Source organism: Hypanus sabinus, chromosome 17, assembly GCF_030144855.1.
Source record: "Hypanus sabinus isolate sHypSab1 chromosome 17, sHypSab1.hap1, whole genome shotgun sequence".
NCBI lineage: Eukaryota > Metazoa > Chordata > Chondrichthyes > Myliobatiformes > Dasyatidae > Hypanus > Hypanus sabinus.
The window spans coordinates 15,107,296-15,121,040 of NC_082722.1; positions in this window are offsets into that span (position 1 = coordinate 15,107,296).

Sequence of the window (13,745 nt, forward strand, 5' to 3'; positions counted from 1 at the left end):
TGATTAATAAAGGTGTCAGAAGTTATGAGGAGAAGGCAGGGGAATTGGGTTGAGGGGGATAATAAATCAGCCATAATGGAATAGTGGATGAGATTCGATGGGCCATATGTCATTACCAGCAATGTTAGACAATCTTCTGAACTGCTTCCGTCTGGTAGGCACTTCAGATCCCTCCAGACTAAGACTAATAGGCACTGGAGAAGTTTTTTCCCTACTGCGGTCACCTTGCTGAACAGTTAACTGCCGGTTAACTGTCGGCTAACTATTACTTGGATTGCACTACTTGTATTTATAATCTATATTTTCATTTATATTTATCATCTGTTATGAGTAGAGAGACAACATCTTACAGAAGTAAATTCCTTGTATGTGTACAGGTACTTGGCGATTAAAGTCTGATTCTGATTCTGATTCTTTCATTTTATTTGTTTATTTTTCAGGATCTTCATATCACTGGCAGATCCAACATTAATTGCCCTTGGTCTTAGTGGCTTGCTGGGCCATTTCAAAGAGGATTTAACCCTACTGGTGACTCTGGAGTCACACAATGGGCTGGACTGGAGATGAATGGCTGATTTCTTCCCCTGAAGGACATTACTTAACCAGTTTGATTTCTTATAACAATACAATAATTTGTGGTCATCTTTACTAATGATTAAAAAGATAATTCTACATTACTAATATTAATTTAAATTCTGTATCTGCCATGGTGGGATTTTATGTGAAGTTCTGAAACAGGCCTGTTTCCTCATTCTTTATTTTGCTCCCTTTTCCTGAATACTGGTTCAATATTAATAAACTTCAGCACTCTCACACTCCAACATTCAGTGGGTCCTGGAAGATTATGGCAATGTATCGGCCATCAGTCTTTCCTTCTTTCAGTAGACATCACCTCTAGGCTGGGTGACAAGATCAACTTTTAGAAATGCTATTCTCAATAATCCTTCTCTGCCTAATACTCAATTGAAAATAGTCTGCACCCTGTTTTACCGTCAAATCATTTGCTTCCTCTGTGAAGACAGATTCAAGCCATAAGCTGTGACCTGAGGTATCCCCCAGCTAACAAAATTCTTTTGATGTGCAGTTACTGGTGGAACATGAATTCCTCACAATCAGCCACACGATAACGCGATCACTGTTCCAATCCCAACCCGACTTCAGTGGAATTTAAATGTGAGCAATTCACTAAATCTGGAATACAAAGCTAATGTCAATAATGGAGGTTTGTTCTCAGAAAGAGATACTCAAGAACACTCTTGCATGATTCCCAACAATTATTTTATTTGGTGTAACTCTAGATACATCACTGTGCATAAGTGAGATAAGGACATCAGTCCTTAAAGAACTGATGACTTCCCATGACAACCACACGGCAGTAGTACACATTAGGACTGCCATAGAGAAGGCAGCAGGGGAGAGAGAACTCTCAGATTGATCGAATCCAAGTCAACAAAATACTTGCCTGGAGGGATGGACATCAGGAGACCACCACCCAACACCCTACCCAGGATGTGATTGGGCTAAAGAAAGTGTAGAGGAGATTCATCAGGAGGGTGTCTGTATTGAAGCATTTCAGCTATAAGGAGAGGTCAGATGAGCTGGACGTATTTTTCCAGGGGTGGAAGAGATACCTGTACAAAATTATGTGTAGGATAGAGAGCTGATGGTAAGAATCTGTTACTTATGTTTGGGGATGTCCAAAACAAGAGGTACAGGTAGAAGGTAAGGGGTATGGGGTTCAGCAGGAATTCATGGGGAATTTTTTTGCCACACAGAGCATATTTGGAATCTGGGACAAGCTACCTGAAGAGATGGTGAAGGCAGGCACTTCAACAGAATTTAAGAAGCATTCAGACCAGAACTTGAATTGCTAAGGCACAGAAGGCTACAAACGAAATGCAGGTAAACAAGATTAATGTAGATGAGTACAATGGCCAGCGTGAATACTCTGGGCATGTTTCTGCACTCTGCAATTCTATGACCCTATGTATGACCCTGTATCCCATCATAGAAAGCTGCGGCACAGGGTGGCCACAGTCATCTCTTCCAGGCATGTGAATCCCTGTGGTATAGAGCAATCTGCCAAACACATTTTGCAATCTCATGAGATATGTCAGTGTGAGCTGTACCCCACTGCTTACACCTACCGAGTGGAACTACTCAAAGACAAATGTCATTTTGTCCAGAGCACCACTCGTCACAAAGCGCAGGATGATGTAGCAAGTCATTCAGGTCACTGGAGCAGGGACTGCGTGCATCAGTGAATGATGTACATGCATGATGGTTTGTGTACATGCTTTGCAGATGGAGAGAGTGGAATGAACAAGATACACACACTTTAGTAGTTGTCCGTGCCTTTTGGTGTTTTATTATATTCTGCACACTACATGAGTGGGAGCCTACACAGATCTTACAAATAGGCAACAATTTTGTAAGGAGCAGACTTTGCAAGAAGAAATGGAAACATCAGACTTCCAGTCAACTCTAAGGTCCCACGGCCAGCTGACAACACTTGTGAACACACTGAAAATTTGAAGCACCAGTGGATGTAGTTGTAGCTAATCTTAAGTGGTGCTGATAATTGTGGGTGAAGGGGAGAATATCAGCTAGATCCTGAACCTGAAGGGGGAGCAGGATGGTTGGAGAGGATTCGGGACAAGTACTTGAGGCAACACTCTCACAGGTAGGAGTGGAGTTATGCAGATACAATGTGACATTTGCAGAGTATCTTGTAGTGTAGATATGCACAGGATAAGACAGTGCACATCTGGTCCAGCACTGAAAGAATTGCAGTGAAAAGGAACTTAATTTAATGAATCAGAGGATCTGGCCATTAAATCTAGCAGCACAAAAACAACAGGAACCATTATGGGTTCTGACATGATATCATTGTGCCCTGTCATCAGTTATTGTGGGAACATCATCCGAAGAAGAAGAGTAGCTATTTAAACTCCTATGATTCTCTTGGCTTACACAGAGAAATGTTTATCAGGACAAAGGACAGTGGAAATTGATGGCGAAGGTCAGGGGACCAATGGATAAATTTATGTTTCCTGTGAACTTGAGACACAGAGAGGAACCAGAAAAGATGGAAATAAATAAGATAAGTGGAAAAAATTGTTTCATAAAGTGGATCGGGGGTAAGTATATTACGTAGGGCTTGAGAGTGTGGCGGAGAATATAGGGCGATAATATTGTCAGTATGGGGAATATAATGAAGGATACAATATAGTTCTATTCTTTGTGATGAGAGTAGACATGGTAATTAGAGCTTTCTGGGGAGAATGAGATTAATATATACAGAGACTATGTTGAATGATTATGGACAATTAAATTGCTTCCCCTTCATCCAGTACAATAAATGAAAGCTTCTCCTAAACAGAACCTGGCTTGTAATTCTTGGAGCAATGAGAGATAGACGAGGATTATGAAAGTCACTGCTGAAACTGAGATTCAGGAATCGCGTTCATGTGAGACAGTAAAAGCAATGATTGATTGACTCCTACTTTTGCTTCTTCTGCTTGGACCTGTTTTATAATGCCCCATTACCCCTGGACTCAACTCTCAATATTCATTCCCATTGGCATTTAATCTCTACTGCACCCCACCCAAAGAATCTTTTTTCTTTCTCGCTTCTGCTCCAACTTAAAACATACTCAGCCTAAAAAGCAGACAATGTTGTTCTCTCCACGGAGACACTCGGACCTGCAGGGAATTTCCAGCACTTATGGCATTGGATATGCATATTTCCAAAACTTGCAGGGTTTTGCTCTTGTCTGTGGGTGAGGAATTGGCTATTGCCTGTGAGGACGGGGTGAAGGGGAAGTCAATACTTTCAATAAAGGGTAGAGGTAAGATTAATTAAATCAAGGGAGTAATGAATGACCTGAGATTGGATGTTAGCTTCTATCTTCCACATTACAGTAAATTATGCATCATAGGATTAAGAAGCTATGAATGACATAACTGAAACTATATGCAGGAATTTTATTGCTTGGTATGATAGATTCTCTTGCAAATTTATCTATATAATGTTACTGGTCTTATGGCATCAGACGTGGCTTCACTTGTCTGATAGATGCCTCTTATACTGGGAGAAATAACCTTTTCTGATAGATACTCCTAAGATTGAAGGTGTGTTGCTGTGTCAACCTGTCTGACGAACTAATTTCAAACAAAAGTGAAATGATATTGTATGATATCTGACAGGGCACAGATGGTTATCCCTTATTCTATAAGGACAGGCTGCCAGATGGATGTTTGTCAGACTGAGGAGTCCAATGTCTGATGATGGTTCTCATGTGCAGGGGACACTCACACTGACTGCTAGATTTCTCTCCGACAGGAGATGTTAAATGTCTGGAAGACGTCCCTCATCCTGAGGGATCACACTACCTGCCAGATGCTGTACGCTGCAACTGAAAGTGTTACACTGTCTGATAGATGCCTTTCATACTGAGGGTCATAGATGTTTCCTGGGGGGCTGGAGTTACAATGTTTGAAGGATGTCGGATGGATGAGGCCACACTGTCTCACAAATATCTCAAACTCAGTATCTATAAATTTGATACTGACTTAAGTAAATTCAGTTATTTATATTTGGGTTTTGTATCTTTTTCAGTAACACTCATCTAAGTGTGTAGAAAAAAATAATTAATAGTTAGAAGCAGCCTAACTAACTGAGTGAGTGTCGCATGAAGACCTGGAGTGACTGCTAAAGATTTGCCCTCCCCTAGGCCACGTTACTCCTGCAAGTGCCCCAGGACACCCAGAGACTGAGTGAGTTTCTGCCCTCCAAGGAACATCTCATCTCAGATGAACTTGGGTTTCAGCTCCCGGTCATGGAGATGAGTGATTACAGGCGGCCCTTGCTCACTACACACTGATATCTTCCCAAAGCCTTCATTTTCCTTTTGTTTCAGAGATGAGAACCAGCTTCCCTCCTGAAACAAAGGAGAAGAGGACACAATTAGGGAAAACAGTGGCACACTACTTGCGCCCATCCTGCCCCCGTTCTTCTATCTCGCTGTGGCTAGCTGTTCCCGGATGACTTTGCTCCTACCAACAAAAACATTGTTGAATATGGATAGTGTTGGAAGGGTGCCAATGTGTAGTAACAGGATAATTACTCATATTTGCAGTCGAGTTCAGAATTAAGTGTTCTGAGACAAAGATCAGTGGTCCTTTTGCTACAGTATGCACACGACCATGCCAGATTCCGCAATTTAGATGCTCTGATTCTCCAGAGTATAGATAGCTGGTGCGGTCCTTTTAAAGATCCTAACTCACTCCGCTAATTGGCGGCCATGTTGTGGCATTTGGGATTTTTATCTCTTTTGGATTCTCATCTAGTCTCATCAGATTCTTGCCTAGCTTCCAGACAAGAACCCTGTTCTCGTCTCAGTCCTGGTTCTAATCTCAGGTACTCCAGTACTTGGGTCCTTACCACCCTCACCTAAGCCTCTCGTCACACTGTTACAGTAATCCTTCACGCTCCCTTTTATAACACTTCTGAACTAATAAATCAACTTATTTTAGGTCAATCGTCCTTCATCATTTACTAGTTTCCCAGAACCACAACCCCAAAGGTGGTGAGATATTTCTCCTTTGCCCATAATATTTAGCTTTTAACCTTAATTAGACAGCTATTTTGGGGCAAAAACGCCAATCTATTTTGTTTTGGGGATGCTTGTCTTGTAAAGAACAGGGGTATGATCGGCATTAGCTCAATCCTTGTTAAAGTATTGAGCCGTCTGGTTGAAGTCAGCACAAAAAGATATTTTCAATTGGTATAAACTACGATTATACCAAGACTCCTGGGTTGGCAGATATGCAGAGGTGACTCCACCACACCCAAACCTCCAACATCAAACAGGCAGAGGCTGGCAAAGTTTGCTTGGTACCAACACATTAGTATGTGTATGTAAAGAAATCAGATGTCTTTAATTTTCCAGTGTTCTCTGAAACCACTTCATATTAGTTTATTTAATTTTCCACGCTTCAATTATTTTCAGAATCAATGTCTGCATGATCATAAGAACATAAGAAATAGGAGCAGGAGTCGGCCATCTGGCCCGTCGAGCCTGCTCCGCCATTCAGTAAGATCATAGCTGATCTGACCATGGACTCATCTCCACCAACATGCCTTTTCCCCATAACCCTCAATTCTCCTACTATGCAAAAATCTATCCAACCTTGTCTTAAAAATATTTACTGATCAATGCAGCGAGTGTTTCCTCTTTCAGCTGCAAGTCCTGTCCAGAATGAGTTTGAGTAGGTGTGGATTGTGACGCAGAATTCCTCAAACAAGCCATTATATTCTCATTTACATTCAGCAATGTAACAAGCAGTGTTGTTGTAGAAGATAAAATAGCAAAGCCAGATAAAAGAGGAACCTCCACTCAGCACTGCAGTTGGTTCTCGTGACGAGTGCCTTTTTCTGCATCCAACCTAGTAGCCTGTTCCATTAATATTGATAAGTAAGTTTTAATGTTTAAAATATTACAGCAAGCACAAATTGAAACATCAAGTCCTAGTAGCTCTACTACAGAGGTAGGGTATTTAAAAACATCAAGATGATCAAGTCTGAGATGGACTTAAATGCTAAACTATCTGTCTGTCAGTTCAGTTAATGAACCATTGTATCTTCAGGCTTAATACTTCTCCACACACAACGTGGAAATAATATGATCAAGGTTTTTTCCCTTAGGATCCTGTCTATTATACCATGGAATGTATATTTCAAACTCCCCTCCTTCCACATGATATTTCTTGCCTATGGGTTATCAATCCTAATTGTGATCTCCAATGCAAAATGCTTGCCTGACGTTAACAAAGAACTGAATTGATTCTGCAAATGCTGATGTTCAAGTGGTATACTTTTTGTTGGAGTGTTGGAGGGTCAAGTAGCTCAAAGCCTACAATTTGGTGGTAGTATCCTCTATAGCTCATTTGTTCCAATTACTTCCTCCCAAGGATCTACTCTGTGCTTTGCCAGAGTTTCAAATCATTGCAATCTACTGTTCACTTAGCAGATCTCTTTTTCTCGGTAACCTGCTCTGCGTTTCTTGCACCGATTTTTATTTGAGATTATTTGCCCATTTAACTTGAAGTTTTCTGAAACAATTGTACTTACCTTCTTCTGCAGAACATGCAGCCGTTGTCTCAACATCCTGGATAGAAGAGAGGAGAAACAGTGATGTTAGAGAAAGCTAAACCATGAATGCCCCTATTTCTATTCTATGGATACCAGAGAGCGCAGATGCTGGTAGCTCGTGCACAAATCAAATTGCTGAAGGAACTCAGCAGGTCAGGCAGCATCCGAAGAGGAAACATCATAACATGATAAGTTTTTATCTACAATTTGAGAGGGATAAGGGCAGATCAGAGGTGTCAGTGTTGCAATTAAATAAAGGAGACTACGGAGCCATGAGGGAAGAGCTGGCCAAAGTTAAATGCGCGGATGCCCTGGCAGGAAAGACAGTGGATCAGCAGTGGCAGATATTCTTGGGGATAATGCAAAAGCAGTTCATTCCAATGAGAAGGAAGGATTCAAAGAGGGGGAAGGGGCCACAGTGGTTGACAAAGGAAGTCAGATTGTATAGCATTAAAGAAAAAGAAGTATGACAGGGCTAAGATGAGTGGGAATACAGATGATTGGGAAAGTTTTAAGGAATAGCAGAGCTTAACTAAAAAAGCAATATGGAGAGAAAAAATCAGGTATGAGCTCAGTCTAGCCAGGAATATAAAAGGGGATAGCAAAAGCTTTTTTAGCTATGTGAAGAGAAAGAAGATAGTCAAGAACAATGTTGGCCCCTTGAAGAATGAATTGGGAGAAATTGTTATGGGGAACAGGGAAATGGCAACAGAATTTAATGCGTACTTTAGATCTGTCTTCACCAGGGAGGACACAAGCAATCTCCCAGATGTATGGATGGGCCAGGGTCATAAGATATCAGAGGAATTGAGACAGATTGACATTAGGAAAGAAACTGTGATAAGTAGACTGGTAGGACTGAAGGCTAATAAATCCCCGGGTCCAGATGGTCTGCATCCAAGGGTTCTAAAAGAGGTGGCTCAGGAAATTGCGGATGCATTGGTAAACATTTTCCAATGTTCCTTAGATTCAGGATCAGTTCCTGAAGATTGGAGAGTGGCTAATGTTATCCCACTTTTCAAGAAGGGAGGGAAGGAGAAAACGGAGAACTATCGCCAGCCTAACGTCAGTCGTGGGGAAGATGCTTGAGTCCATTATTAAGGACGAAATAGTGGCACATCTTGATGGCAGAAATAGGATTAGGCTGAGCCAGCATGGATTTACCAAGGGCAAATCATGCTTGACTAATCTGTTGGAGTTTTTTGAGGGTGTAACAAGGATGTTAGACGAGGGTAAGGCAGTGGATGTTGTGTACCTAAATTTTCAGAAGGCATTCGATAAGGTGCCACATAGGAGATTGGTGAGTAAAATCAGAGCTCATGGCATTGGGGGCAGGGTTTCAACATGGATAGAAAACTGGTTGGCAGATAGAAAGCAAAGGGTAGCAGTGAATGGGTGTTTCTCGGACTGGCTGGAGGTGACTAGTGGGGTACCACAGGGCTCTGTATTGGGACAACAGCTCTTTACAATTTACGTCAATGATTTAGATGAGGGCATTGAAAACTATATCAGCAAGTTTGCTGACGATACTGAACTGGGTGGCAGTGTGACATGCGAAGAGGACGTTAGGAGAATACAAGGAGACTTGGATAGGCTGTGTGAGTGGGCAGATACTTGGCAGATGTCATTCAATGTGAATAAATGTGAAGTTATCCACTTTGGAAGCAGGAACAAGAGGGCAGAGTATTGTCTGAACGGTGTAGAGTTAGGTAAGGGGGAAATGCAAAGAGAGCTAGGAGTCCTAGTTCACCAGTCAATGAAGGTGAATGAGCAAGTGCAACAGGCAATGAAGAGGGCAAATGGAATGTTGGCCTTTGTTACAAGGGGAATTGAATACAAGAGCAAAGATGTCCTTTTGCATTTGTACAGGGCCCTGGTGAGAACACACCTGGAATATTGTGTACAGTTTTGGTCTCCAGGTTTAAGGAAGGACATTCTGGCAATTGAGGAAGTGCAGCGTAGATTCACTAGGTTGATTCCTGGGATGGCAGGGCTGTCTTACGCAGAGAGATTGGAGAGATTGGGCTTGTACACGCTGGAATTGAGGAGACTGAGAGGGGATCTGATTGAAATGTTTAAGATAATTAAAGGATTTGATAGGATTGAGGCAGGAAATATGTTCCAGATGTTGGGAGAGTCCAGTACCAGAGGGCATGGATTGAGAATAAGAGGTCAGTTATTTAAAACAGAGTTGAGGAAGAGCTTCTTCTCCCAGAGAGTTGTGAAGGTGTGGAATGCACTGCCTTGGAAGACGGTGGAGGCCAATTCTCTGGATGCTTTCAAGAAGGAGCTAGATAGATATCTGATGGATAGGGGAATCAAGGGATATGGGGACAAGGCAGGGACTGGGTATTGATAGTGAATGATCAGCCATGATCTCAGAATGGCGGTGCAGACTTGAGGGGCCGAATGGTCTACTTCTGCACCTATTGTCTATTGTCTATTGAAAATGATGACTCAGGTTGAGACATTTCATCTGTGCTACTTATTCTGTGATGTGTTTGGCTTTCACTGACCTTAAGATATAGGAGCAGAATTAGGCCATTCAGTCCATTGAGTCTGCTCCGCCATTCCATCAGGGCTGATATAATTTCGCCCTTGATCTCATTCTCCCGCCTTCTCCCCACAACATTTGAACCCTTACTAAACAAGAACCTATCAATCTAAGATTTAAATGTACCCGATGACTCAGCTTTCATAGCCATCTGTCCCAATAAATTCCACAGATTCACCGCCCTCTGGCAAAAGGCATTCCTCCTCATCTCTGTTCTAAAGGACATCCTTCTATTCTGAGATTGTGCCCCCGGATCTGGACTCCTCCACTAATGGAAACATTTTCTTCATTACCAGTCTACGTAGGTTTTTCAATGTAGGAAGGGAACTGGCCTTGCTAACCTAATTTTTACTCTCCAGGTTTGAGTAATGAGGAGGCTTGGGAGGCCAGATGGCACTAATTGGTGGGCAAAGCAGAATTCTCATTTAGTACATCAGTCATGATGTTGTAGACAGGGAGAGTCCCAAAAACAGAGGGACGAATTTGGAGAATAGGAGGCAGTGACTTCTCGTGTGGAGCTAGGGATGAGTATTCTTTCTCTTCCTGAGCCCACTCAGTGGACGTCCATGCTGGTGGAAGGGAAGTCAATTAGGTGGACCCTGATTCACGTGACACTTGTAAACACCCCCCCCCCCCCAACCACCACTTGCCCATGAACCCCAGATAATTAGAAACTAACCTATAACAGTGACTTTGGGAAGTCAAGAGGTGAGTCACTATAGTAGCAAACCAAACCTCCTCCTCCTTCTTTATTTGGTTACTGGTTCAGCAGACTTTCTGGTCAATGGGATTCAGTGATAGTATTAACTCTCAGGGGATGTTGGGAATGGATGTTACATGGCTCTCTTGTAGGACTTGTACAAATCCAGGTTTAAGTAGCAGCCTAAGCTTGGATTTGTACAAGTCCTATTACATCTAATTACACATGTGGATAAACAGACTTCATTCACTGAGGAATTACAGTACAAATGGAACTGAATCAATGGAAAACAGATTTTGTCTAAAATATTGGAATGATTTGTTGAATTACTTAGTTGGATAATCCCCAGGAATTCTGCAGTTACATTATGAATATATCATCATGGTAACTCCATTACTCTTTGCGGAATTACTGTACAAATCACGACAGAGGGACATATAGTGATCTTTTCTCCCTTAGTCCTTCCATGTCTGGGACTCCTCACACAGAACTAGGGTGGCACAGTGCATAGATCCAGCATCCTGTGTCCAATCCGGACTCCTGGTGATGTTTGAACATTCGCCTGTTTTTCCTCTACCCTCCCAAAGACATGATGATCAATGTATATTACCCCAAGAGTATATTCCCCAAGGGGAACAAATAGAGGTGTTAATGGGATAGGATACAGAGAGATAGTTGTGTTTGGCATAGATTTGAAACATCAGATGGTTAAGAAATATGGGAGATGTTGATCAGGACCAATCATCATGTGTGGGGAATACTGCTCCCACACACAGCAAACCTCTGTGTCCCTCCTCCATATCTCCGTAGATCTCATGCAGCGGATCTGTGGCTGCTCTGGTGAGAGTTCCATTAAGGTATGTTATTCTTCCCAGTGTGACAATAATGAGACAGTTACAATCTTTCAAGCAATACTCCAGGTACAAACTACTATTGTGTTTTTGTTACATATTTGACATAACTTCAATAAATTTTGCTATGAATCCAATTTGTTCTACATGACGCCAATAGAGGCCACCAAGAGACAGTGGTATCCAATTACTAGGCTCCTAAGTTTAGTTCATTATGACTCTGATTCTCCCAGAAGGGTAAGATGAAGGAAGACGTATCAATCCTCATTGAGGGATCAGAAGTGGAAAGAGTGAGCAGTTTCAAGTTTCGGAGTGTCAGAGCTCTGAGGATCTAACCTGTTCCCAACATATCGATGCAGTTATAAAGAAGGCAAGACAGCGGCTGTACTTTATTAGGAGTTTGAAGAGATTTGGTATCTCAAAAACTTCCATAGATGTACCCTGGCAGGCTGCATCACTGTCTGGTATGGGGGGGGTGGGGGGCTACTGCACAGGACTGATAAAAGCTGCAGAGGGTTGTAAATCTAGTCGGCTCCATTTTGGGTACTAGCCTATAAAGTACCCAGGACATCTTCAAGGAGTGGTGCTTCAGAAAAGCAGTGTCAATTATTAAAGACCTCAAGCACCCAGGGCATGCCCTTTTCTCAATGTTACCATCAGGTAGGAAGTGCAGAAGCCTGAAGGGACACACTCAGCGATCCAATTCCTAAATGGACATTGAACCCTTGGACACTACCTCGCTTTTTTTAATATATAGTTTTTTTGTTTTTGCACGATTTTTAATCAATCTGTATAAGATATACTGCATAAGATTTACTAATTTATTTATTAGTTATTTTTCTATATTATGTATTGCATTGATCTGCTGCTACTAAGTTGACAAATTTAATGTCACATGCTGCTGATAATAAATCTGATTCTGACATCAACATTGTAATTCAGAACATACAGTACCTCCTTTGGTAACTGGGATCTGGTGACCGGTTGTGGCACAACTTTCCCAAGACCTTGTACCAGCCAACTGAAGACACTGAGGAACATGCATAATTATAAGTGTTAAGATAGACAATAGACAATAGACAATAGGTGCAGAAGTAGACCATTCAGCCCCTCGAGTCTGCACCGCCATTCTGAGATCATGGCTGATCATTCACTATCAATACCCAGTCCCTGCCTTGTCCCCATATCCCTTGATTCCCCTATCCATCAGATATCTATCTAGCTCCTTCTTGAAAGCATCCAGAGAATTGGCCTCCACCGTCTTCCGAGGCAGTGCATTCCAGACCCCCACAACTCTCTAGGAGAAGAAGCTCTTCCTCAACTCTGTTTTAAATAACTGACCTCTTATTCTCAATCCATGCCCTCTGGCACTGGACTCTCCCAACATCTGGAACATATTTCCTGCCTCAATCCTATCAAATCCTTTAATTATCTTAAACATTTCAATCAGATCCCCTCTCAGTCTCCTCAATTCCAGCGTGTACAAGCCCAATCTCTCCAATCTCTCTGCGTAAGACAGCCCTGCCATCCCAGGAATCAACCTAGTGAATCTACGCTGCACTTCCTCAATTGCCAGAATGTCCTTCCTTAAACCTGGAGACCAAAACTGTACACAATATTCCAGGTGTGGTCTCACCAGGGCCCTGTACAAATGCAAAAGGACATCCTTGCTCTTGTACTCAATTCCCCTTGTAACAAAGGCCAACATTCCATTTGCCCTCTTCATTGCCTGTTGCACTTGCTCATTCACCTTCATTGACTGGTGAACTAGGACTCCTAGCTCTCTTTGCATTTCCCCCTTACCTAACTCTACACCGTTCAGACAATACTCTGCCCTCTTGTTCCTGCTTCCAAAGTGGATAACTTCACATTTATTCACATTGAATGACATCTGCCAAGTATCTGCCCACTCACACAGCCTATCCAAGTCTCCTTGTATTCTCCTAACGTCCTCTTCGCATGTCACACTGCCACCCAGTTCAGTATCGTCAGCAAACTTGCTGATATAGTTTTCAATGCCCTCATCTAAATCATTGACGTAAATTGTAAAGAGCTGTTGTCCCAATACAGAGCCCTGTGGTACCCCACTAGTCACCTCCAGCCAGTCCAAGAAACACCCATTCACTGCTACCCTTTGCTTTCTATCTGCCAACCAGTTTTCTATCCATGTTGAAACCCTGCCCCCAATGCCATGAGCTCTGATTTTACTCTCCAATCTCCTATGTGGCACCTTATCGAATGCCTTCTGAAAATCTAGGTACACAACATCCACTGGCTTACCCTCGTCTAACATCCTTGTTACACCCTCAAAAAACTCCAACAGATTAGTCAAGCATGATTTTCCCTTGGTAAATCCATGCTGGCTCGGCCTAATCCTATTTCTGCCATCAAGATGTGCCACTATTTCGTCCTTAATAATGGACTCAAGCATCTTCCCCACGACTGACGTTAGGCTGGCGATAGTTCTCCGTTTTCTCCTTCCCT